At 34.4% G+C, this 25,891-nt stretch overlaps 2 long non-coding RNA genes across 2 annotated transcripts in view; one reads left to right on the top strand and one right to left on the bottom strand.

The window, feature by feature from the left end:
- The window catches only part of si:ch211-147m20.3, an 89,986-nt gene that overhangs the window by 21,897 nt on the left and 42,198 nt on the right, over window positions 1-25,891 (top strand).
- Window positions 1-25,891, bottom strand: part of LOC141378832 (uncharacterized) — a 43,636-nt gene that overhangs the window by 17,061 nt on the left and 684 nt on the right. The window contains exon 2 of the long non-coding RNA XR_015515014.1: window positions 20,375-20,434. This is a non-coding gene — a long non-coding RNA (uncharacterized LOC141378832). The remainder of the gene's footprint in view (window positions 1-20,374; window positions 20,435-25,891) is intronic.

The raw sequence follows: 25,891 nt of genomic DNA, 5'->3' as shown, positions 1-25,891 counted from the left end.
TGAGCTCAAACTCTCCTCTCACCCTGCAAACAGGAGGGAGCCCTGGGCTCGTGGACCTTATGAGCAATCATCAGCTAAGTGTGAACTCTTGAATATACTGTACATATATTGTTAGAAAGAAAAAACAAATGAAAGCAATACATATAAATTATTATATTTAGATTAAATAAGCTAATCAAATAACATAAACATGATGTGCAATATTGAGTGTTTGAAGTAATCTAAACTTGTAGAAAACAAGTGTTTGGAATAATGTTCATGATAAATGTCTTTAGTAGCATCAATGTCCACTAGTCAGATTTAAGGCAAAGTGAATGACCAATGTTATCTTCATTTTTAATACACCACCTCATATGCTTCCATTAAATCTCTGCATGAAAGTAAATGGAGTTCTCAGATCAGTCAGAGTTACCAGATTGGTGGGGAAAGAGGGGCAATAGGGTGTCACCTGATTGGCTCACTTTGGGTTTTTTCATATTTACATCATTGATTCTGTTATACATTTCATGGTTTGATGAAGAATGCATGTGCACTTATTCTGGCTATCTTATCCTGACTTGACATAGCGGCTTGTTCTCAACCTGGATCTGCAAACATGTAATAGACTAAGCCAGGAGGGCTGGGAGGTCAAGCTGGGAATTTTTCTGGTATCCTGGCTTTCTTGATTTAACTTTTGTGCAATACCTCTATGATACAGGTAACGCATTTAATATAATATATTAAGTTAATATTATGGATTGTTTAATAAGATTTAACTAATGTAATATATGAAATTATTTAAGGACAAAAAAGATCATTCAATAGCTGAAATATAACATGCAAACAATGCATTTTTATGAATCATTGTCATGTTCATAATATTTAAATGTAGTGAAAAAGTTTAGCTTTTTAAAATTTTAGTTAATAAATATAATACTACAGTTAATGCAGTCCGCTTTGCTACAGTATTTTTTATTGCTTTTATGTGATGGCAATTCACTAACAGATAATATGTTTTTTAAACCTTAATAATTTAGCTCTCAATTAGCTTCTCAATTAAAAGGTCCAAGTCAGAATTTTTATTAAGGTCAAAGGTCCGGAACAACTAATTTTACATAACTTGTATTTAATTAACATTCATAACATGCATCACACCAACACTGTTTATTTTTCATTAAATAAAATGCCATTTGCGTTCAAAACACATTAAATACAACACAAATGTGGCAAAACTACTGATAACCATAATTGCATATCTCAGAGATGCAATGTCAGACTCATTGCACTCAGTAGAGCTAGTGACGTCACTGTGAGAGATAGGGTTAGGCATGGAGTTAGGTGTGGGCATTAAAAAGCATTGCATGCAGCTCAGAATGCAACTGAAATCAGTAATGTAAACTTTAGGTGTTGTGTTGTATATCTTTTTATATTGTAGATACTGCTGTTTGAAATGTCCGTGTTTCTTTCTATAGTGGCCATCGTCTTGCAATACAAAATGGAGTCGGTCCGGATTGAATACCCTCGTGGTCCAGATCCAGACTAGAGTACGGACTTTGAGAAGCCCTGTTCTTTGCTAAAACTGATTTTTCCCCCTTTTCTTTCCTCCAAACAAAATATTTCATAACACATTTGCTTATGTTAGATGTGAGTCAAAAACATGGTAAAAATATAACATGCATCTGCGGTGAGAAAATAGAATGAAGTAGCATGCAGTTTTGCCAGTCTCCTCTCCTGCAGTGGGTCTATTAGCTCAGTTCTGCTCTCACACTCTGTCATTTGAGTCTGTTACACTGGTAAACTGCCTTGTTACCCCTGTGTCTTGTTGTGCAGCCTGACCAATTACTTTTGATCTTAAGAGGACATGACATTTGTAGGCTTTGCAGTCTGAAGTGACTGCACATGTTAAAAGATGCATCATGCCTTTTCCCTCGCAAATAATTCATGGTGCCAAGTTTCTAAGGGCATTGCTCTTTGAACCTAAAAGTACAAGGTTTAAATATAGGTCCTTGGAGTAACTTGCGCTTGAGGGGTCTTTTTAGAACCACCTTGAACTGGAAAAGAGAATTTCCTTTCTATATTTTGCACTGGAAGAGTGCTTCATGCCACAGTGTGTGCACTTTGAATTTGCATAAACTTGTCGTCCTGGTGCGTACATTTTGCACATTTGTGGTTTTATGAATTTTTAACAGCGCATGTACAGCTGCCTGATCAGAGAGCTCTTTTTTTGATGGTCACCGATGCGACTGGCTTGAACTTTTGAACCTGGTCATGTTCTATGCAAGAGGATGTTCTGTTCTGTGTGTGTAGGGGGTATTTGGACAATTCCCACAGCTTTTAGATGAGGTATGAGGTGAATTGATCTAATAAAGCAATTAAAGTAAGTTTGAGAACATCAAAACAGGCGTCGTTGAGGATACTGTGTTCTTTGACTTGTGTTAAGATACATTCTGAAGCACAGCAGTGTTGTAAGGCTTTTTGAGCTGTTGCCCTCTTTCCTTTTTTTTGTTTTTTTTGTTTTGCAATTTTATACTAATTAAAATCTTTGTGCAAGCATCTTCACTCGTATAATCCTGAGTCAGTTTGACACAACAGGTCATCTTTGGACCGTAGCCCTTCATTTGCCATAATAGCACATACATTAGAATTGGTTAATAAAAATTAAAAATGTTTGAAATTGTTTTGTGCCTCTCATTTTTAACTAAATGCTGGTCACTTATAATGAATGAATGCAGTTAAATGTATGAAAACTAGTGGGCATAAACCAATAATTTGTGCAAAATAAAAAGTAATCGATCCTTTTCTCATATTAGGGTTGTTTTAATGCCTTCTTGTTTCTTTTTCAGGTCATACAAGAAGTAAAATAATAAAATAGTTGTCAAATTCAAATTTTATTTGTCACATACACATTCATTCACAGTATGATATGCTGTAAAATGCTTACACAACCAGTCATGACCTTACAAATAACTACTACTACTAATGAGGATGATAATAATAATTATCCAGGCCAGCCCGTGCCAGTCCTGCCAGTCCAGGCCAGCCCGTGCCAGTCCTCCTGCACCCTGGCTCTCAGATGCTCTCCGTGAGCATCGCTCAAAACTTCGGGCTGCAGAGAGAATTTGGCGGAAAACTAAAAATCCTGCACAGCTCTTAACATACCAAACTCTTCTGTCCTCTTTCTCAGCTGAGGTTACTTCTGCAAAGCAGACATATTACCGTCTGAAAATCAACAATGCCACTAATCCTCGCCTACTTTTTAAAACATTTTCCTCCCTCCTCTATCCTCCTCCTCCACCCGCATCCTCCACACTTACTACTGATGACTTTGCTACATTCTTTTGCACCAAAACTGCAAAAATCAGTGCTCAATTTACTGCACCTACAACAAACACGCAAGATACAACACCAACACCACACACACTCACCTCTTTTTCTCAGCTCTCTGAGTCTGAGGTGTCCAAACTCGTGCTATCTAGCCATGCAACCACCTGCCCACTCGATCCCATTCCCTCTCATCTCTTGCAAGCCATCTCTCCTGCAGTCATACCAATACTGACTCACATAATTAACACATCTCTTGACTCTGGTTTATTCCCCACTTCATTTAAGCAGGCTAGGGTAACCCCACTGCTAAAGAAACCCAACCTGGACCATACGCTACTTGAAAACTACAGACCAGTATCCCTGCTTCCATTCATGGCCAAGATTCTGGAGAAAGTAGTGTTCAATCAAGTTCTGGACTTTCTTACTCAAAACAATCTCATGGACAACAAGCAATCCGGCTTTAAGAAAGGCCACTCAACTGAGACTGCCCTGCTCTCGGTCGTGGAGGATCTCAGACTGGCTAAAGCAGACTCTAAATCATCAGTCCTCATTTTGCTGGACTTGTCAGCTGCTTTTGACACTGTCAACCACCAGATCCTGCTATCTACGCTCGAGTCACTGGGCGTTGCGGGCACTGTTATACAATAGTTCAGATCTTACCTCTCTGACAGGTCATTCAGGGTGTCTTGGAGGGGAGAGGTGTCCAACCTACAGCATCTAAACACTGGGGTACCTCAAGGCTCTGTTCTTGGGCCACTTCTCTTCTCCATCTACACATCATCTCTAGGACCAGTCATCCAGAGACATGGATTCTCCTACCACTGCTATGCTGATGATACCCAGCTATACCTCTCTTTTCATCCTGATGATCCCTCGGTTCCAGCTCGTATCTCAGCCTGCCTGTTGGATATTTCACACTGGATGAAAGATCATCATCTTCAGCTGAACCTCGCAAAAACGGAAATGCTTGTAGTTTCTGCCAACTCGACTCTACACCATAACTTTTCAATCCAGATGGATGGGGCAACCATTACTGCATCCAAAATGGTGAAAAGCCTTGGAGTAACGATTGATGACCAACTAAACTTCTCTGACCACATTTCTAGAACTGCTCGATCGTGCAGATTCGCACTCTATAACATCAGAAAGATCCGACCCTTCTTATCTGAACATGCAGCTCAACTCCTTGTTCAAGCTCTTGTTCTCTCCAAACTGGATTACTGCAACTCTCTACTAGCCGGGCTTCCAGCTAACTCTATCAAGCCTCTTCAACTGCTCCAGAATGCAGCAGCATGAGTTGTCTTCAATAAACCTAAACGAGCTCATGTCACTCCGCTGCTAGTCCGTTTGCACTGGCTGCCAGTTGCTGCTCGCATCAAATTCAAAGCTCTGATGTTTGCCTACAAAGTGACTTCTGGCCTAGCTCCTTCTTATCTGCTCTCACTTCTGCAGATCTATGTGCCCTCCAGAAACTTGCGTTCTGTGAATGAACGTCGCCTCGTGGTTCCATCCCAAAGAGGGAAGAAATCACTTTCGCGAACGCTCACGCTCAATCTGCCCAGTTGGTGGAATGAACTCCCTAACTGCATCAGAACAGCAGAGTCACTCGCTACTTTCAAGAAACGACTAAAAACTCAACTATTTAGTCTCCACTTCACTTCCTAATCTGCAATTGCCTCTTTGAATATCACACTAACTGTACAAAAAAAAAAAAAAAAAAAAAAAACTAATACTACTAATACTTATCTTCTTAGACTTTACAGACCTGAAACTTGCCTTTAGTACTTATTCACTGTTGCTCTTAGTTGTGTAAATTGCTTCCTTGTCCTCATTTGTAAGTCGCTTTGGATAAAAGCGTCTGCTAAATGACTAAATGTAAATGTAATAATAATAATATTAATGGCGACGCAGTGGTGCAGTAGGTAGTGCTGTCGCCTCACAGCAAGAAGGTTGCTGGTTCTAGCCTCGGCTGGCTCAGTTGGCATTTCTGTGTGGAGTTTGCATGTTCTCCCTACGTTCGCATGGATTTCCTCCAGGTGCTCCCGTTTCCCTAATAGTCCAAAGAAATGTGATACAAGTGAACAGGGTAGGGTAAAATTGTCCGTAGTGTTTGTGTGTGAATAAGTGTGTGTGGATGTTTTTCTGAGATGGGTTGCGGCTGGAAGGGCATCCGCTGCGTAAAAACTTGCTGGATAAGTTGGCGGTTTATATGACTGGATTTGGTGAAAAGCAAAAAAAAAAGTAATGTTTTATTGAACAAAAATCAGACGAAAGGAAGAGCACCCAAATACACTGTTTTGATAATCCTAGATGAATACAGTAAATATGCTACATGAACTACATGTTTATACATGTACATACAGGTCCAGTCAAAAGTTTGGGGTCAGGTTTTTTTTACCATGTTTTTTTTTTTTTTTTTTTTTTAAGAAAGTTATTCTGTTCATCAAGGCGGCATTTATTAAATGTAAAAAAAAAATTGTTAATTTGTTAAATATTTATTTAATTAATATTTGTTTATTACTTATTGTATGTGGTTTGAAATGAAATTATTACTCCAGTCATTATTGCTTTTATTACTACTACCAATAATAATAATAGGGCAACGCAGTGACGCAGTAGGTAGTGCTGTCGCCTCACAGCAAGAAGGTCGCTGGTTCGAGCCTCTGCTGGGTCAGTTGGCATTTCTGTGTGGAGTTTGCATGTTCTTCCTGCGTTTGCATTTGTTTCCTCCGGGTGCTCTGGTTTCCCCCACAGTTCAAAGACATGCGGTACAGGTAAATTGCGTAGGCTAAATTGTCCGTAGTGTATGAGTGTGTGGATGTTTCCCAGAGATGGGTTGCAGCTGGAAGGGCATTCGCTGTGTGAAAACGTGCTGGATAAGTTGACAGTTCATTCCGCTGTGGTGACTCCGGATTAATAAAGGGACTAAGCTTTTTTAAGTTTTATTTATTACTATCCAGAGTAAGATATTTGACATAACATATGTTTGCATATAAACAAAAAACAAAACCATAGCTGAAATAAATTAAATGGCCCGATGCAAAAGTTTACCCAATGTGGGTGGTTTCCTGATAATCTACAAGTGTTTTTTTTTTTGCTTTGTGATGTTGATGAGTTTCTTATTTGCTCTAGTTAAAAAAGTTAAACTGACAGCTGTTCTTCAGAAATAAAAATCCTTCATATCCTGCAGATAGTTTTGCAGCATCTTTTGCAAATTTTAACCCTTTCCAACAGTGACTGTATTGTAGTGCGATTCTTCTTTTCACTAAGATGATGACTCCAACACAAATTTTAAAAATGGTTTAAACCCTCGCTTGATGCTTCAGCAGGAAACACTAGTCATTACGATCCAGGGGGTGAAAACTTTTCAAATCCATAATATAAAGATAAATTTAATTTAATTTGTGTTCCGAGAAGCATTCAAGTGTTTTCTGTTATTTCTGAAAGGCGGCACCTAATAGAAAACAATAATATTTCAACAAAATAAGGAAAAACATTGACATATTCAAAATGTTGAAAAGTTTTCACCCCCAAGCTCTTAATCCTTTATGTTTGTGTAAATGCGAGAGTGTATGGATGCTTCCCAATGATGGGTTGCAGCTGGAAGGCCATCCACTGCGTAAAAGATATGCTGGATAAGTTGGCGGTTCATTCCGCTGTGGCGACCCCAGAATAATAAAAGGACTAAGCTGAGTAGAGAATGAATTATTATTATTATTATTATTATTATTTTACACTACTACATGATTCATGTACTGCATGTAATGAGCCACAGGTGGGCAGCTAAGCTTGTATGTTGATTTGTGTTTTTCCCATGCACAGCATTATGAAGTATTTGTTACTCTGATGGTAAAATTGAATGGAAAAGACCACGAGGCGATGCAAATGGGTCTTTTGATCTGTCAACAGCCTGCAGATTTTTGTTTCCTCTTTTTACCCGGTAACTGCTAATGGGTAATATGATGTATTGCATGTCAGCTTGGCATTATTAGATACGCACTCAAAGACTCTTGTTCATAAGGATTTTTTTTTTTTTGCTTATTCAGCCATTTGAATTCTCGCCTTTCATATACAAAATTACTCTGATGGATTGATAGGAAAACATGTACTAACAGGGAGAGAGAGTGAGAGAGAGAAAGGCTGGCGTAGTTGTTCAAGCTGGCAGCGCGGATTGTGGCATCTGTTGATAAAGAAACAGCATACTGCTCAAGTCAGGATTCTTCTTTTCTCCTTTCAAAACCAATTTTGATGTCTCGAGTGTTGTCATATGTTTATTTCTTTCATGAGGTGTAAAATTTCCCTAGCCTAAATGACAAATATCACGATGATTGTTGTTAATGAAGTCACATCTGAAGGAAATGGAAAAGCAAAGTAAACTTGATTAATTAGTTGGTGCACATTAAGCATTTTTAAGATGTAACCGCTTATTTTTTAGCTGAATTAGTGTACAATACAAACAGTCTAGTGTTTAGTATGTATCATGGATATCAGTTACACACATGATGTGCTTCATTCAGACACAGATGAGCATCTTTCGTGTCTTGACAACTTTTACTGCCTGTTTGGGGAAACAAGTGCCCCCTGGTGGAAATTAAACGAACTGTTTCTTCGATATTTGACTGTTATACCAGAACTAAATCCCTTGTTTATCACCGTTTGTCATTAATTGCTCATACACAGTTTAGTTCAATAACACACACACAGTGTAAGCAGAGCATCAGTGGTGTTGATACCCTTTTTAATCTGTCAACAGATCATTATAATTGAGATTTCCTTTTGTTTTATCCTCTTTTTTTTTTCAAAAGGAAGGAGAATGTTATATAACTATTGGATTGTACTACAGGCACAGTCCAGGTGAATATTACGCAACATCTGTTGAATTAAACGTAGGTTGAACTGTAGGCGAATGGTGTCAAAGTCAAAATCACGAGCAAAAGTCATGGGAGATCAGTGGAAGCACATGCTCAAACAAATAAATCGGGGATGTGAGCGCTTGCACAGCCAGATGGTTCAAGCATGTACGTTTGCACGCAGAGGTCATCGGAATGGAGAAAATAAGAGAGAGAGGGAGAGAACACGACTCGTTTAATCCCATCGGGAGAGCCACATTCCCATAATGGGAAATTAATAACATGAGCATGATTTCAGATTAAACAGAGCAGTTAGGACCATTAGATCACTTTCATCGCTGGCATTAGGGCAGTGGATCAGGGATTTTCCCCTACACAAATCCTGCAAAGTAGGTCAGTGTCTATTGAGTATTAGCACCATGGCTGTGATCCTGTTGTTTTAGCTCCAGGACAGGGAATTAACCCTTGGGACGGCTGAACAGGATAGGGCAGGGGTTGTTTGAAGGGTAAGTTGAGGGGGTAGGATGGAGGGCATGATTGGATCAGCCCCTGGCTACAAAGATGGACGCAGTCAAATGTAGCGAGACCTAAACCGTGTGCTTTTTCTTTGTCGTCCTCTCTCACTAATACCTTTACACCTCTTTGCCTTTTCTCTTAATAGAGCCAACTGACTCTGCTGGAACTGTCCGATTGTCCAGTAGCTGTCAGCTCCCCCATTAGTTCCCTTCCCATTAGATCCTCTTTATCTGTAAGCTCTACTTCCAAGACTGAAAACAATCAGCTATTCTTGTATAGGATATTAAGACCTTTAATGCTACTTGCTGTTGCTATCTTTTCATGCAGATTAAATGTTATAGAGTATTAAGCTAGTAATACCATGCTCAGGGTTTTGATTTCGCAAAATGAAGGAACTACTGTAATAAAATAATTACAATGAATGCATATTCACCTGCCAGATGTATAAATGTAAAGAGGGTAGTACAGCCAAAACTGAAAATTATCTCCTTAGTTTAGCCAAACATTATTTTAAAAAATATAATGTCACATATTAAAGATATTTAAAGAAAGAGAGGGAAAATAGTAATAAAATACTTGTATAAGTGTGTTAAAAGTATGCATGCGATGATAACCAGTTTCAAGGTTTACCATGGTTTGGAAAATCACAGTTTTAAATCATGATGTCAGAGTATTTTATTTATTTATTTATTTAAGGCAACAGGATCTCCTGCATCAAAGGCCCACCTATATCAAAAGCTATTGGTCAGCCCACAATTCAGCAAACATTTTAAAAAGTAATCACAAATGCACCTTCATTCATGCCTGCTATAGACCTGAACAGTGCAGTATTGTTTAGTGTTAAAAAAAAAGCAAAATAACAATAGAGTGATACTGTAATATTTTTATCCAAGGTTATCATATTGTCAGAATACCATGCCTATAGTTTAAAGTAGCTTTGGACCGTGCTGACTACAAATTGAATAAATGTTTACATATTTACTAATAGCAATAAATATTACAATTATTTTTTTATTATTAAAATATTTTATATTGCAGTATTGTAAGCCTCAGCATTTAAACTTTTAACAAAAGTCAAACACTTGCATAAACCCTATTAATAAATAACTGAGAATATTATATGTATTATATATTTAATACATTTATTTATTTATTTATCTTTTAATAAATTTTTTATTTAGTGAATAAAAGTCAGACTATTTTTACCATAAATACATACACACACACATACATACACAACAAAGAAAATAATAATAATACATTTTATATTTGAGAATTTATAATAAATATATTGTTGTTAAGTTTTTTTTTTTTTTAATGGAATGGATTGTTGATGCACACAAACAGACTGACACACAAGCACACTTGCATATTTGGAAATATACTTCATATGTAATACTTCATGCTTTAATATTACTTTTATAGTAAATATTATTATTATTATTATTATTATTATTATTATTATTATTATTATTATAATTATTATTATTATTATTATTAGTGTTGTTGTTAGCAATAATAATAATAATAATAATAATGATGATGATGATGATGATGATGATTATTATTAGCTAGTGATGATGATGAAGATGATGATGATGATAATAACATAATAATAATAATAATAATAATAAAATTATTATTATTATTATTATTATAGTTATTATAATTATTATTATTAACATTAGCTAATTATTATTTTATTATAAGCAAAACATATTATTATTATTATTTTTATTATTATTATTATCATCAAATTTTATTAACACATATTATTGCTATTATATTAATAATTGTTATTTATTATTAATATTATTATTATTATTATTATCAAATATTATAGCTTTTTTATTAATAATAATAATAATAATAATAATAATAATAATAATTATTATTATTATTATTATCATTATTATTATTATTATTATCAAATATTATTGCTATTATATTAATAATTGTTATTTATTATCATTATTATTATTATTATTATTATTATTATTATTATTATTATTATTATTATTATTATTGAGGCCTTTTAACTACATTGTCAAACTTTGTTGGCACTCTCTTTGGCCAAATGATATCACACCTCTCCATCTCTCTGCTTCTGGTGTGATGTGGTGGTCTAATCCGGGACAGGATATTAGACTGAAGCCGGTTGGATCTCTCACAGGAAATGCAGCTCTGAGGGGGGCACTTTCTTGTTGAATCATGTGCATAGTTTTTGACACGTGCAGCACGCCTGCGCCAGTTATTTCCACCTGACTTGCTCAACCTGGATGGTAGCTGCATGGAGGCAAGATGGTGATGAGTGGAAGGCGTTGCGTACTGTAGGTGAAATGTGTACATTTTACCAAGGGCTCAAATGACTTGACACTACTCCAGGGACTCAGCTGCCTGGCAAAAGAATAATCAGCACACATACCAGACGAAGCAATTACAATCAATGTCTGTAATAACCACAGCCCGGAGTTGTCAGTGACAAAGTTCATAGACAGAGGTCAAGGCTCTCTCAGATTAGTGGGGCTTGTTTTGCTTGGGTAACTGTGGGCCCTGCAGTGAAATGGGGACACTTGCAGCTCCTGTCAGACACTAGAGGAAATGAGCTAACAAAATCTTTTTTTTTTTTTTTTTAGTTGGAAAACTGTGTGAGTGAAAGGCATAGCATGTTGGAAAGTGGTAGCATTTGTAGGAAAAATATAAATATTACAGGAGTCGATGGCTATCAGTTCAACATTCTTCAAATTATCTTATTTTGTGTTGAACATAAGAAAGAAACTGACACGATTACTTACTGACTTACTGACACACATACACTACGGACAATTTAGCTTACTCAATTTACCTACAGCACATGTTTTTGGACTGTGAGGGAAATCGGAGCACCCGGAGGAAACCCACACAAACATGGGGAGAACATGCACACTCCACACAGAAATGCCAAGTGATATAGCCAGAGCTCAAACAAGCGACCTTCTTGCTGTGAGGCAATTGTGTTACCCACTGCACCACATACACACAGCATATTTGAAATTATTATATACAGGACTAATATGTAATAAATAATATTACATAATAGTAATATAAGAATATGTAACAGTATATGTATAGTCCCAAATTGTCATGGTACAGATGTAGAGGTCTAGTTCATGAATGGCAAAGACAAATACAGCCCAGAATAAAGTCCAGATGTGACACTCACCAGAAATAGGCATAAAAAGACCACAACATTGCAACATTTGTGGTCATTTGCACAAAATGCATCTAAAAATGTGAGATGCAACACTCAGAAATGTTTCTAAAGGGTCTCCTCCTGCCATTTTGCGTCAAATGCCAACTTAAAGTGAACAGAAGCTTTAAATCAGAAATAAAACGAAACTTGGAATGCTGAATTATTCTGATTGGTCCACTGCTTTTATACTTGCATTAATAAAGGAGTTGCATGTTAAAATTTTAATTATTGGTACCACTTTATTTTGATGGTCCATTTGAGTATTAGTAGACTGTTTGCTTAAAATCCGCTGATACTGCTCTTTCGACAGATATTTAACTGACTTAAAGAAACTTTGCAAGTACATGCCAACAACACTAAACCTAACCTAACCTCAATCTAACAGTCTACTTATAATCTAATGAGAATTAGTTGCTGTGTAACTTAAATTCAACTAACGGACCATCAAAATAAAGTGTGACCAAATTATTGTATCTTGAACGATTTATACACTTTATATACACAGTTAACATGCTTTTTGGTGCTCTTTTGGTGCTCTTCTGCGAGGCACTATCAAAGACGCAAGTGTTAAGTTTGTGTTTACACACAAACACAATGAAAATATAAGACACTTTAATGTTATGCTCACATGTGCTGTGAGTCTGTGGTCTAGACATGGGCCGGTATAAGTTTCTGACGGTATGATAATCTTTTTTCATAGTATCACAGTGTTGTGATTACTACTCTAATATACATGTAAGTTATTTTTTAAATGTCTGGGTAAAAAACAACAACTCCCCGTTAAACACATTTTATTTTGAGAAACATTTATAATATTTTGGAACAGTAAACATTTCAGACTAAATAATTCAAATAAATATATCAATGACATCTGCTATATTTATTAGTTTCAAAAACACAGATTTCTTTACAAAAATTAAAAACGCATAAAAAAAACCTTACATACAGTGCATCTGGAAAGTATTCATAGTGTTTTACTTTTTCCACATTTTTTATGTTACAGCCTTATTTCAAAATAGATTAAATTAATTATTTCCTCAATTCTACTCACAATAGCCCATAATGACAATGCGAAAAAAAATATCTTTTGAAATTGTTGGAAATTTATTAAAAATAAAAACCTGAAAAATCACATATACATAAGTATTCACAGCCTTTGCCGTGAAGCTCTAACTCAGGTACATTCTGTTTTCACTGATTATTCTTGAGACATTTCAGCAGCTTAATTAAAGTTCACCTGTGGTAAATTCAGTTGATTGCACATAATTTGAAAAGGCAAACACCTGTCTATATAAGTTCCCCGGGTTGAGAGTGCATGTCTAAGCACAAACCAAGCACAAAGACAAAGGAATTGTCTTCAGAAGCCACTCCTCAACTGGAATTTGCCAAAAAGCATCTGAAGGACTCTTAGACCATAATAAACAAAATTCTCTCGTCTGATGAGACTAAAATTGAACTTTTTGGAGTGAATGTCAGGCGTTATGTTTGGAGAAAATCAGGCACCGCTCATCACCAGGCTTATACCATCTTTACAGTGAAGCATGGTGGTGGCAGCATCATGCTGTGGGGATGTTTTTCAGCAGCAGAAACTGAAAGACTAGTCAGGATAGAGGGAAAGATGAATGCAGCAAGACTGGGGCGACGATTCATCTTCCAGTAGGACAATGACCCAAAGCACACTGCCAAAATATCAATGAAGTGGCTTCACAACAACTCAGTGAATGTCCTTGAGTGGCCCAGCCAGACCCCAGACCTTAATCCTATTGAACATCCTTGGAGAGATCTAAAAATGGTTGTACAACGTCGCTTCCTATCCAACTCGAGCTTGAGAGGTACTACAAAGAGGAATGGGCACAATTCCCAAAGAAAGGTGTGCCTTGCTTGTGGCAAGACTTGAGGCTGTAATTGCTGCCAAAGCTGCATCAACAATGTATTGAGCAAAAGCAGTGAATACTTATGTTCATGTAATTTATTTATTTATTTTTATTTATTTTTTCCAGTTTTTTTATTATTAATAAATTAGAAACCATTTCAAAAAAATCATTTTTTCTCATTGTCATTATGGGGTATTGTGTGTAGAATTTTAAGGAAATAAATTAATTTAATCTATTTTGGAATAAGGCTGTAACATAAAATATGTGGGAAAAGTCAAGTGCTATGAATACTTTCCAGATGTACTATATACCTTAGGAATGGTTTAGCAGAAAATGTTAGCGGGTTTTAAAACCTTGACTTTTCTAAACCACGAGAAACCTTGAAACCGGTTATCGTACCATGCCTACTGTGGTCCATTCTCACACGAGCTCAGATTGAACAGCAGTTGTTCACTACACCTGCCTCGAGCCAATGCACACCTCCCAGCAGTCCCAATATACAGCCATATAACAGCACTACTGGTGTGATATTGCTTATTAATGCATTTTATATAATATATTTTACATATATATATATATATATATATATAACTTTTTTTTTTTATTTATTTATTTTTTTTTTTTACAAATTTTCCCATTCAAAAATGTCTTTCATTCGCATGTGTAAAAGAAGTGAATAGACCAATTTTTCAAGGATAGATCTCAGAAATTGGACATTGGCTGAATGGTGGCAGCTAACAATGAATGACATCAGTATCAGTGTTATCAGGCAGGGATGAATAGGAGGAGTAGATGTATGCAAAATTGTGCCTAATGGAGCCGATATAATAGATGGGGAAATTCCTATTAATGACACATCAGCAACCTCCAGTCTGGGCTGATCGCACAGTAATGTCATTAGCTTTGGTATGCAAGTTTCTGAGAAGAGAGGCTACCACCAGGAGAATGGTCTGGTGCATGGGAAAAGAACGAGAGTGAAAGGCAAAGGATAGTGAAGTCTGTCGCATTGAAAGACTTTTCTTAAAGGCGTTTTTGAAGAGTCTACTGGGAGCCGCAAGCCAGGACTCAGTAGTTGAGCCTCTCGCCTTTTGCCGAGCCTCTGAAACACATGGGAAGAAAGAACTGGACTAAGCTCTGGGGTAATCTATGATGTCATTAAAAGTGACAACATCTGCTTCATCTGATCTGATGCTACTTTGTATGTCTCTCTCACTACCAACACTTAAAGTAGCAGATGACTAGATGAGCTCATATAATTGCAAAAAAAAGTCTGTCTGTTGGTCTTTCTATCTGTCTACATATCTGTCTGTCTGTCCAACAAAGCTGTCTTTCATTAAATAGCAATTACTACTATTTTTTAGCCTTCTCCATGTAATTCTGTCAGTATAAATGAACTGAATAAACAAGATAACTACACTATTGCTTAGTGTTTACCAAGTCAAAGAAAAAGCAAACTCAACAAGTGATAACTCGTATAATAACAGGACCGGTGTAAGAGCAGACTTAGATATTAGTTACTATGGCAACTTGAGCGGAAGAGAGAAAGAGAGATAGAGAATGTGTGTGTGTGTGTGTGTGTGTGTTGAAGAGAGATATGTCTGGCTGCAGTAGGACAATGACGCCAGCTGTGTGCATGATTGGCATCCCAATCTGTTTTGAGTGATGTGCCAGAGGAGAGGTGGGAATCCGGTGAAAATGACCTCTTTGACCCTTTCTCAAGCCTACATTTCACAAAGTTCTCTCCATCATACTAGAGTCTTTCACAACAAACAGACCTCTCCATGTTCATTATGTGGTCAACTGAGCCCGTCCTTTACTGTGTGATATTTTATTTTATTTTTTATATTTGTTTTTTTTAATAATATTTAATATTATGTTTATTTACTTGATATTTGTATTTTATTTTTTATATTTGTATTTTATTATAATATTTAATATCTATTTAGTTTTCTTGTATTTTTTTATATATGTATTTTATATTTATTTATTTTAAATTGATTTTATTTTATTGGTATTGGTATTTTATATTTATGTAATTGTTATTATTTTATTGATTTTGTATTTTATTTTTTAGATTTGTGTTTTATTATAATAATATTTAATAATATTTTTATTGTTTTATTTTCTTGTATTTTATTTTTTGATATTTATATTTATTTGTTTTTAATTTAATTTTATTTTCTTGATATTTGTATTTTATTTTTGATATTTGTGTTTTATTTTAATTTAATTTTATTATTATTTTATTTTATTATTAATATTTTATTTATTTGTATTTTATCATAATAATATTTAATAAGATATTTATTTATTATTTTATTCATTGTATTTTATTTTTGATATTTGTATTTTATATTTATTTATTTTTAATTGATTGATTATATTTAATCTGTTATGTTGTAAATTCATCTTTTATTACATTTTGAATATTTAATTTTTAAGAAATATATATTATTTTATTTAATCCTAATATTTTCCTTTTTAATAGTCATACTTATAATTCCTTTATTGTAGTATAAACCTTTCTTAAAAATAGTACACCTGCATCAGAATCAGTGAATTTGTCAGATGGTAAGGTTAAGTTATCCATAACCTCATGTCAAGGCAGCGCCGTTGTTTACAATATCATTATCAAGCCTTTCGATAGCATTACGCAGTGACTTAAGGAGACTCACAGGTGAAAGTCAGGGCTTTTGCAAGACTACAGAAGATCAGATCACGCACTTGCAAAATAAACAAAATTAAATCTAAAAAAACAAGAGCTCATGTTTTCAGTATAACTTTTCTCAGTTATAAGCAAGTTTGACGTTATAAACAAGACCTTTGAGAAGTTATAAACAGGTTTGTGAAAAATATCAGTCATCAGAAAGCTAAGGTCACTGAATGTACAGCTGATAATGCAATATTATATAGTCTAGTGTATATATAGTCCCATTGTTGACTTACTAGATTGTTTAATGATTTTTCTGCTTGTAGGACAGGGTTGAAGCCTTCAAAGTTTGTTTCATAGACATAGATTTTTTTTCGCATCCCACTTTTTGTAATTTTAAATGCTACATATTCCTTTTTTGGCTTTGTTGTAAAAGAAAGCAAGTCAGTGATATGTTTTGCAGTATCAAGTGTATTTTAGTGCAGCCATGCATTCACCTTTTCTGGCTGCAGAGGGCACTGAAGACACATGGCAGTGTTAACACAAGACGAGAAGGCGAGCTCATGATCTGAGTGAAGGTGTGTGAAGGAGTTTTAAGAATGGTGCATTGATGCAGTTTTGACACACTCACAATCATAACAGCATTGTATATCCTAAAAAAAGGTAATATTTTATTGCAGAAACTATTTTATTTGCAGAATGTAATATTATTTTTATAATTTTTTATTTTAACTAATGAATTTATAATAATAATAGTAGTTATAATTACTATTATTATTATTATTATTATTATTATTTGTATTATTAGATGCATTGTTTTCTCAATTATATGTAATATATACTTTGAGGCATAATTTATAGAATATAAAAATACATTGTGAAAAAAATAAAAATAAATTCAATCATGTCAACATAAAAATTTAAACCATATTATAGTACTGGAGTTGTGGCAACATTTCAGTCAAGTCCCTGCCAAAGCTGACACTGTTTTCTTTTTTGAATCTTTCTTTTGTGAAGCGTCTGTTTTCTTACCAAAAGCCACTTCTTGTACTTGAGATTAAAGTACATATAAGCTTCAGATAGAGAAGAGAAAAGGGAAAAAGAGATGTACAAAGAGAAACTGCCAGCAATTTAAGAACGGATCTCCAAAAGCTTAAATCCCTCTAAGCCTGAGCCCAAGCAATCGTTCAATCATGAACAGGCATTGCTGGACACACAGCCTTCCAACTCACACACGCACATGCACTGTAGTGTGTTTGTGATTTGGGCATTGATGGCATGTTCATTTTTTTCTTTTAAATATATGTAGACACCTGGATCCATTTTTATCCGTGGTTCTCAGTCTTTTTGACTCCAAATGCCCCCCACCCTACCATTCTCAAAGACTAATACAGTTGCTACTTATGCTAAAATGACAAAGCTGCTGACTTTTTTTTTTTTATTATTCCAAAACAACTAAAAGGGGACATAATATTAAAATAATTGTAATTAAAATAATCGGAATAAAATAATTTGAATGCCCCAGAAACTGGATGTTTTTCAAGGTTCTTATTACCAATGAATTTTAATGACTTTTTTTCTAGTTGTTTCTGATTATAGTCTGTTATTGTTTGTATTACTGAAATTTCAATTACTCAAATATTGCTCTTACATTCATAGCTCTTTTTATAGTACTTTTTAAATGTACAAATCTAGAAAAAACGACAATCAATAAAGTTTAATTTCTTAGTATTACCTGTAATAAACTACATGTATGTTAGTTAACATGAAAATACATATTAGATTATATTTGTAAATACAACTTTAATAATGTGTACTATTTACATGGATTAACATTACACTATACTAATAGCTCTATTAATAAATAGTAGTAATTACTGTGCCAGATAACTTGCTCATTGCAATGCATTCACTTACTTTTAATAAACAAAATGTAGATTTGTAAATATTGAAATATGACACCGTTGAATGAAAAGTAGAAATTTCCATGAAATATCATTGACGCTTTAAATTTTTATTATTTTCCATACTGTGGCTCAGTGGTTAGAACTGTCGGATCACAGCAAGAAGGTTGCTGGTTTGAGCCCCGGCTGGGCCAGTTGGCATTTCTGTTTGAATTTTTATGTTCTCCCCATGTTCGCTCCGGTTTCTTCAAAGACATGCGCTATAGGTTAATTGAATAAGCTAAATTGTCCATAGTGTATGTGTGTGTGTGTCTGTGAATGAGTGTGTATGGGTGTTTCCCAGTACTGGGAAGTTGGCGGTTCATTCCGCAGTGGCGACCCCTGATAAAGTAGAGAGACTAAGCCAAAGGAAAATGACTGAATTAATATTTTCCACCACATTTTTTAAGTTATTTCATATCAGGTTATTTTTATTATGCAGTTTTTGTTTTTAAACAACAAAAAAAATATGTTCTATGTATTTATTCATCTATTAATTAAGTTTTTTACCCAAAAAAAATCTGTCATCATTTAAATCTTCGTATTTTATATTTAGCAAAAGAAAATGATTCCTTTAGGTTTGTATCAATTATTTACTTACCCTCACATCCAAACCTTTTATAAGTTTCTTTTTAATTTTTTATTTGTATTGAACACAAAATAATATATTTTGATGAATGTTATAACCAGTAACCATTGACTTCCATATTAGGAAAAACAAATACTATTAAAGCCAATGGCTACTAATTGCAAACATTTTTTTTTTTATAACTTTTTGCAAAAAAAAAAAAAAAAAAAAAAACAGTTTTGTGAAAAATGAATAAATTATGACAGAATTTTTATTTTTGGGTGAACCATCCCTTTAATTTTATTCATCAATTTACAATTTGCCTGCACACGCTGGCTGAAAAGGAGGCCGCTTGACAAAACACATGATTACAAGTTGTGTCTCTGTCAGAAAAGGAGAATCTGATGTATAGCATTTGTTAAGCTGTTACTCTCTGTAATGACAGCCAATTTGAATGCACATGTAAATGCCTGGGAGAAGTTTCCTCCATTCTTCTTAGCACAATGAGGGCTGCCTCACCAATTCCTAATATATATTAATCTGGCACTCAGCACTTTGAAAAAGAGCTGTTGTGTCGTGTAATGAGCTGCTCGTACCGAGAAAGATATTAGACAAGCTTTGGTCACCATGGCAATTCTCCAAACAATATTTAAAACCACATTTTGTTCATTTATAAGAAGCTACGTCTGTAATTTATTTTACATGTCTCCATCACCAAAAGGCCCCTTTTTTATGCCTAATTAGTCATTTGTCTTTTAGTATCTCTGAAATGTGCAAATACAGTGCTATTCAAAAATGCTCCACTATATTATATTAAGTTATAAATAATGCGCTGGAGGATTTAATTAATTTTATATGTCTCCCCCCACCCCCCCACACACACTAATTCCTGGCAGTATTTTACATTTTACCATGTCAGCAATTACTGATGCACTTCCTAAACAATGACATATCACATTCATTTCTTGAAGGTGGGCCAGTGTGGAAATCGCTTAGTACTCTGAGAAGCGACCGGTTTATGTGCGCAAAGCTGTAATGCAGTCGTTACTTATGGATTTTGAAATCTTCTTACATAATACACTATTACTAATAGCAATGGCCTTTAGATGAATTCATTTCTGCTGACACTTGTACCCAAAAAAGCTGAAATTTTGTGTTATTAGTAAACAGTGGATTATTTTAAATCCTGATCTGTTTATTTTGCATGAACTAATGTTTAAATAAATTATTCCTGGAGGACGGATTGCAAATGTTGAGCTGTTGTGGGAGTCAGAATGTGCTGCTGTAATGCCGGTGTAAGTCTCTAATTGACACGTGTATTGAACAGACTGGAGGGGTCTCATTAATCCTATGAAGAAAATGACTGGTCACAACATAAGACATCTCAGATCAATCAAGATCACTTGGACACCATTGACAAAAGTAATGATTTCTTCACCTGTTGTGACTACTAGTTTTGAGCCTCCACAGCCACCTGGTGCTGAAGCTGACTGAAAACCTATGAAAAACATTTTATTTCTTATTTATTTATTTGTTCTGAAAAAAAAAAACAGACATGCTTGATATTTTTTAACACACATTGTTAAACAAATTTAAAGATAAATGCAAGGTAATCTATTCACAACATTTGTGGCTAATAACAAGGCCCACATGGAACCTGAATGCACAGATTTCTGGCACATTTTAGGGTCATCATTATGTTTATTTATTTATTTATTTATTTATTTATTTATTTATTTATTTGTGTAAATGTGTGTACATTTATTCTGTTTTTAAACAAATAACTAATTAATTAATTAACTAATATGAAAATTTTTATATAATTTATTTACAAAACAGTTTGTAAAGTAAAATTATTTGTCTTTCTTACACTATAAAACCCCAAAAAGTTAAGGTAACTCAAACGTTTAAGGAAACCGATTGCAACAAACCATTAAAGTTCAAAAACTAATCCTATTGAGTGCTGTGAACTTAATCCATTTGAGTAAACGAAGCAATTTCAGCACAGTAAAACCTGATAAATGAAGAGAACTCAAACCAACTGAATACTGTAAAACCCAATACGTTAAGGCAACTCGAACCGTTTGAGGAACTGATTGCTACAAACCATTTGATTTTAAACGAATCTATAGGAGTACTGTGAACTTACTCCATTAAAGTTACATTTAATTAACTCATTACCTTCAACACTGAGTTTAAAACTCTTTTCAAATGAGTAGAATTCACTTTCAGTAAATTTTGACTTAACTACACTCATTTCATTTGATAAAGTTGGCAGTTGGGTTTTGGTTCGCGTGGGTTTCCTCCGGGTGTTCAGGTTACCCCATAGTCCAAATACATGTGGTACAGGTGAATTGGGTAGGCTAAATTGTCCGTAGTGTATGAGTGTGAATAAATGTGTGTGGATGTTTCCCAGAGATGGGTTGCAGCAGAAAGGGCATCTGCTGTGAAAAAATGTGCTGGATACGTTGGCAGTTCATTCCGCTGTGGCGACCCCGGATTAATAAAGGGAGTGAGTCGAAAATAAAATGAATGAATAAATGAATGATGGGTTTTGCAGTGTAGATATGGTATAGAGAGACTTGCTGTGTTTACCAAATAAGTGGATCTATTTGGATTTGCATTGTAAACATTTAATCAAAGTTAAAATGTAATATTTTTTTATATTTCATATATTAAGGTTTTAGTGATGATACTCCCAAAATCATCCCACATAAATATAATAGAATAATAGAATTGTTTCTTTTCTGCATTTTATTATGCATGCCAGGCCTGTAGTTGGTGATATTACTATGTGCCTTTAGGCCTTCACAGTCATTTTGGTTGCCAAGTATTCATGCGTGGCTACATGCATAACATCATGGTTTTCACAACATCATAAATTTAGTTGTATACGCTGAACAGAATTGTATTGTTAGACAGAAGTGTATTTTTCTTTTAAAATTTTATTTTTTTGTTTCCCAAAGTTTGCCTTTTCATGCCCCCAAAAAGTTATTGCTGTGTAAATAAGCTAATACACATGTTAAATGTTCTTGTGTAACCCAATTGCTTCTTAAAGCATTATCCAGAATCATGTAGCTTTTTGTTTATGAAAGATATCAGAACTTTCACACAGTTCTCATAGACATCTTAACAAAACAACATTAAAGTAGTTTGCAATGTGTTCGATTCAAGTTTATATGGTTGTATAATTGAAGATATTATTTTTTTAAATCTGATTTTTAATGATTAAATAGCTCACCCTTTACTAGATGAATCAGCATTTTTGAAGAATTTTTATTGAGCAAATAATGTATTGAACAAATAGCTGTCGAAAACTGTTGCCTTAATGTAATCGTGACAACCTTTATTTGGAGTGTCAAAAGATGATTTTGATCAGAGTTTATATCCAAACTACAAACTGTTTCAAAGTGTTTCTCTGATAATGAGTTATAGGTGTGTTTTGACAATAAACCAATCAGACTCTCATCTCCCATTCCCTTTAAGAGTCAGTTACGTCGTGCCAAAGCGCATTTACTATTTACGTGATGGACTTTGTAAGTTGAAAAACTGAGCATTTTACTAACAAGAAAACAGTTTAACAGAGCATCTATAGCGTGAGAATGAGAGACGAGCTGAGCCTTCTCATTATTTACTTTCGCTTTCACTCTCGTGTATAGAAAACGTGTTGGATGCACAGACGTCCATTAGCCTATAAATAATTAATTTTGTTTGTTAAGCACAAAGATTTGTTTCAAATTTATTTCTAAATTCAGTTCTAATTTCCAGCAAACGAATAAATGAACGATAATAAAAAAGTATGGTCAAAAAACTGAGTTATATCCAAATACACATGCTGTGCCCCATATTGTCTAAAACCTGACATGTGGGCAAAACTAAGCTTGTTTTTAATAAAACAAATATACAAATGCAATTAATTATAAATCTGCTTATAATGATAAACCGTATACAAAAGCAAATTGTTATGAATAAACTGAAAAAGCCTCTTGAGATGAAGAAGGCATGAAAGTTTGGTTTTTATATTCATGTTGGGTAGAAAATGTTTTGTAATATTTTAATCCTTTATATTTATATCCTATATATATCCTTAATATTTTAATTAATTTTTTTAATATTTAAAGATATTTGCTTATAGCTGTAGCCTACATCCTGTCTGTATTAAGCAATGTTTAAGCAAGGCACACATCTAACGCGCTCTGTGCTGGACTTTAGACTGGCTTTGTTCTGGTCTATTGAACAATCTATTATAGTTTCTCAAAATAGCTATGTGCCAGCAATGCACCTCAACACGTCTCCTTTTTGACCAGAACGCCTATGGGCGCACATATGAGCGCAAATGCATTTGCTATTTAAACAGCGTGCTGCAAAACGTCAAAACCACTCTTGCGCCGAGCTGAAACTAGCAAATAACTATTGCGTCACGCCTTGCGCCGCATTGCGCTGGGTGTATGATAGGGCCCTAAATATTGAAAAATTTAAAAGCTAAATCTCAGTTTTAACAAATGATTAAATAGCTCACTTCTTACTAAATTAATCAGCAGTTTAGAAGAATCTATTGAATTTTATTGCCCCCTTAGACATAGGGTTTATATCCAAACTACAAACTACACTGTAATAAAAAATGAAAAATATATATAAAAATTAAAGTTTAAAGACTCAATTTAAAGTTGCAAGCTAACTTGCTGCAGAGCTTTTTTGAGTTGAATCAACTTTTAACTCAAGTACTGCACTTGACTCGATTTAAGGTGACTCCTGAAGACTTCTGACTTGACTGCTAAAGTTGGTTGCCTTAAAATTTTAAGCCAAGTTAAAATTAGTTAAAAAAAATGTTATTCTGTGAAAATTTAAATAAGACTAGAGTCTGAAAGCTATATTATTGTATAATTGAAATTATTTAAAAAAATCTCAGGTTTAATAAATTTTTAAATAGCTCATCCATTACTAGATGAATCAGCATTTAAATGAATCTATTGAACAAATAACTTTGAGTATAAGAAGGATGTTTATCGACAGCGATTGTCTTAACAGTGTTGATTGCTCTCTTAGACATCAGGGTTTATTTTCAAACTACAAACTATATGAAAGTGTTTCTGTGACTATTTGTAAAGACTGAAGCTTTATTAGCCATACATGACAACTTGTCCCTCTGGGTCGAACAAAGATTTGAATGTTCTAATGTGAATGTCAAAGATTTATTAAACATAATCACAACCTTTTAGAATTAGGAGTACATGATTGCTGAATCGAGATTGCAATCTTTCAGGGATTAATCATGCAGCTACTTTATAATTCAAAACAAAAACATAAAAAAAAAGAAAAACAATGCGGACCACATTTCTTGTTTTCAAACCCATCACATGCATCACTACAGCAACAATTTGTTTTATTAACAACTAAAAAGGGCTTAATAAGTATAAACTTAATAAATAAAGTATTTAGTTAATATTAAAAGTATTTATAATCAACATTTTGGCACAAATTGTGTGGAAACTAGAGCTTAACTTGTATTGAACCCAGATCACTCCTGCTCCCTGAGACACCAGTGATAACATCTTTCAGGTACTACCAGATGGAAAAACCTGGTGTGACTAATTATTGTATATTTTCCTTTAATTATTATCATTTATAACCGCCAAAAGAAAAAAACATCAGCAAAGCTTTGCAGAATGGGAACAATGCCAGAATTCCAAATGAAGCGTCAGGAAGGCCTAAACTCAGCCCCTGAACCAGCCTCTTCTGATGCCAGCGTGAGACTACAGAAGATTGTTACAACGAATCAATGCCTTACAAGGAGGGCTGTTTTTCAACTGCCATGCTTTCACACAATAGTGTTATATTTTATGTGCCGTGAGGGATTATTCAGTGCTCCGTTATTCAAGAATAACGCCAAGAGGTGTTGTAAGCATATAGGCAACAATAACACCTTTCAATGAAACATTCTTTAGTGCTCATTATCGTGGCTAAACAAGCCAACAGTCATGATCCAAGTCTACATCTACAAATGGTCATTTAATAGAGCGCAGCGATTTAAAAAAATAACTCTTAAAATGACCCAAGAGTTTTAAAACAGACTATGGTTCTCCAAAACAGTTAAAGCTACATAACATATGGTGCTTATTTTGGTTGCTTATTTATTTTGTATGAGGATTTGATGTACTTTTTTCATCCTAATATTTAATTTTGCTTGCTCATATGCCTTTGTTATTCTGTGAGATTGAAAGGGTACAAGCTAAGAAATGCTGGCTTTTATTTAAACCCAAATTGGGTAAAATATGAATTAACCCGACTGAATTTAGTCCTATTCATTTGATTAAAAAATACCCCAGGTATAGTCCGTATTATGCCCAGAATTGGGTTTAAATAACCTAGCATTCATTAGTTTAATATTATCTACCAAGCTATTTGCCTTAAGCATAATGTTGTTACAATGTGCTGACTCTTCTTCTTTTCATTGTTAATTATTTAGGGGTCTATTTTATATATACATTTTAATTTAATGTATATATAGTTTAATTAATTCGTTTTTATTATTTAAAAGATTAAACTTGTTCTTATTTCTTTCGCTCCTCTTTTTGGGGGGAAAAATAAATAAGCGATGTTGTCTTTGATGGCTGCTCAACAAAGAAGGAGCTGTCTTCAGCTGTAACCTCTACACACCGGAGTCTGGAACATGACACATGTCAGGCTATGATAAATGGTGCAGAGTCCCAGTAATTTCACCAGGAATGCCCTTGAGATGCCCAAGACCCTGATCGGAAATGTTATTGTTGAATTAAACCATAGAAAGAAATTCCCCGTCCACCGACATGAACAGAAACGCACATAACAAAAAAAAAAAAAAAAAAAAGAAAAGGGGGGAAAAAAGTAATAAACTTTGCTCCTCTCCAATGCGCATATGTGCATGAGTTATGCTAGTGTAGCCATCCATCTTTTCTGCGTACTACATGTATATGCA

The sequence above is a fragment of the Danio rerio genome, chromosome 18 (genome assembly GCF_052040795.2).
Source record: "Danio rerio strain M-AB ecotype USA chromosome 18, GRCz13ab, whole genome shotgun sequence".
Taxonomy (NCBI): domain Eukaryota; kingdom Metazoa; phylum Chordata; class Actinopteri; order Cypriniformes; family Danionidae; genus Danio; species Danio rerio.
The sequence above is the reverse complement of the archived record's forward strand: the minus strand, read 5'-3'. Positions and strand labels throughout refer to the sequence as shown.